This window comes from Carlito syrichta, unplaced genomic scaffold, assembly GCF_000164805.1.
Source record: "Carlito syrichta isolate Samal-C Ts95f unplaced genomic scaffold, Tarsius_syrichta-2.0.1 Scaffold309583, whole genome shotgun sequence".
Classification (NCBI taxonomy): domain Eukaryota; kingdom Metazoa; phylum Chordata; class Mammalia; order Primates; family Tarsiidae; genus Carlito; species Carlito syrichta.
Window position 1 is genome coordinate 145,215 of NW_007253679.1, and position 2,537 is coordinate 147,751.

General features: G+C 41.4%; 1 pseudogene across 1 annotated transcript; it reads left to right on the forward strand.

Annotated features, from left to right (window-relative positions):
* Positions 1-904: 904 nt before the first annotated feature.
* Positions 905-1,556, forward strand: LOC103269864 (annotated as a pseudogene). The gene has a single exon (XR_504923.1). The product of XR_504923.1 is annotated as a 60S ribosomal protein L29 pseudogene (transcript).
* The last annotated feature ends 981 nt before the right edge of the window (positions 1,557-2,537 follow it).

The window sequence follows — 2,537 nt, forward strand, 5'->3', positions numbered from 1 at the left end:
GAAAGAAAAGAAAAGAAATTCTGCCCTTTTCATGCTTAATCCAGCACCCTATGTAAAATGGTATATAACATGTGTACCTTTTACAATCTGGAGTGTTTTTTTTCTCATCCAGTTGGCCTCTCTTGGACCACCACCTTCCCTGTTCAAAAGTTCCTGAATAAAGCTCATATCTTATCTATTGTCGTTTCTTCAGCCTCTCAGACACATTGCCTTTCCTTCTGGGGTCTTTGGGGGTCTGGCGCTACACCCAGCAGAAGGGTATGAAGCATTCTCCTGTCTTGTGAATTTCCTAGGTTATTGTAGACAGGCTGTGGTCGAAGGTGTTTGGAACATTTGTACAAGATTTTATATTATGTGTATTTTTGTTTTTTAACATAAAAGTTGCAATTGACTCCACTTCTGAGTCCTTTAGGAAAGATATAGATGTCTTAGTTTGTTCAAGCTGCTATAACAGAATACCATAGACTGCGTGGCTTATAAACAACAAAAATTTATTTCTCACAGTTCTGGAAGCTGGGAAGATTGAGATCAAGGTGCTGTCAGATTCAGTGCCTGGTAAGAATGCGCTTTCTGGTTCATAGGTAGCTGTCTTCTCCCTGTGTCCTTGCATGTCTGAAGGGTGAAGGGACTCTGGGGTCTCTTTTATAAGGGCATCAATCTCATTCATGAGGGCTCCATCCTCATGACCTAATTACCTTCCAAAGGTCCCACTCCTTTACTCCCTAATACCATCAGTCTGGGGATTCAGTTTCAACATATGAATTTGGGGTGAAACACAAAAATTCGGTCTATAGCAATAGGGAAGTAGAATTTTACTTGAATAATTTCTGAAGCTTAAATTATCTTGTGTGCAATTCTGTAAGAATCTGAGGTCTAACACATTTATAGAAATGGTATCTGCTCTTCCGGTCCCAGGCGCTTCAGCATCCGCGGCTTACGGTGCAGACATGGCCAAGTCCAAGAACCATACCACACACAACCAGTCCCGAAAATGGCACAGAAATGGCATCAAGAAACCCCGATCACAAAGATACGAGTCTCTTAAGGGGGTGGACCCCAAGTTCCTGAGGAACATGCGCTTTGCCAAGAAGCACAACAAGAAAGGCCTGAAGAAGATGCAAGCCAACAACGCCAGTGCCATGAGTGCACGTGCTGAAGCTATCAAGGCCCTTGTAAAGCCCAAGGAGGTTAAGCCGAAGATCCCAAAGGGTCCTAGCCGCAAGCTTACTCGACTTGCATACATTGCCCACCCCAAGCTTGGGAAGCGTATTCGTGCCCGTTTTGCCAAGGGCCGCAGGCTCTGCCGGCCAAAGGCCAAGGATCAAACTAAGGCCCCGGCCGCAGCTTCACCTGCAACTCCAGCTTCAGTTCCAGCTCCTGCTCAGGCTCCCAAAGCTGCCCAGACCCCCACAAAAGCTCCAGAGTAGAGGCCTCTGTCTGCCAATGTGTGGACAGAAGGACTGATTTGGCCCCCAGGATGCTGTCTGTGTGGGGCTGGTGTCCTCCTGTGCTATTTGTACAAATAAACCTGAGACAGGAAAAAAAAAAAAAAAAAAGAAATGGTATCTTTATACTTAGTGTAAGATATTTTGGAACAAATTTGACAGCATTAAGAGCCTTACATTGCTCATGATATTTATAAGTAACAGAAGCTCAACAAAGGGCCATACGATCTATGAATGCAGATTGATTATGAGAGTGAAGAGCTGTTTAGTACTTAAAGAAAGAAGAAGAGCATCATGGGGGAGAGTAACTAATCAACATCTTTAACAGGAATGTGGATAAATAGCTTCTAAAGAAATTTTGGATTATATTATTATCTTTATCAAAGAAATGTATATGACTAGTATCTTATATTATTTAATATCTATTTTGAGTTTTTGCTAAGTAAAGCAAAACTGATTTTTTAAGTATTATTATCATACATTCTGTCTCTAGAGAAATGCAGACTCTCAAGAGAATAGACTAATCACCAAATGGCAGAAACCACAAGGAGAATTCCTCTAGATAAGTAATTGAACACCATATTTTCTTCAATTAGATAACCGTCTGGTGTTATGTTTCTGTAATTTATGTAAACTGTAACTATAGCCCTACCAACGATCCTATTTAAACTTGGCTGGTTCCCCAAAGACTTAGAAGAAAACTTGTAATAACTGTTGCCTATCTTTTCGGAGCCACTAGGGAGTACTAAAACGTGAGGTCATATTGTGTTTGTAAAGCTCTATTCTTGAAAATCTCTTTTAACCAGTAACATTTTTTTTTTTTACATTAAATGAAAAAATAATTGGTGGTGTTTCCTTGAGCAAGGCGGTTAAGTCATCATTTCCTCTTCTGCCAAATGCAGCAATGTTTCTTGGGCAACTCCTGGGAAGATTAAATGAGGCAATGAGTCTAGAAGCACGAGACAACAAACCCAGGGTCAGGATGGATGTGCTTGTTTACAGCTGCATCCTCAGAAGCCCAGCTTAGGGCTTGGTAGCAGGTTGAGAGAAGGAGAGACACATTTGGTAAACTGCAAGTTGTTATTCAAATGT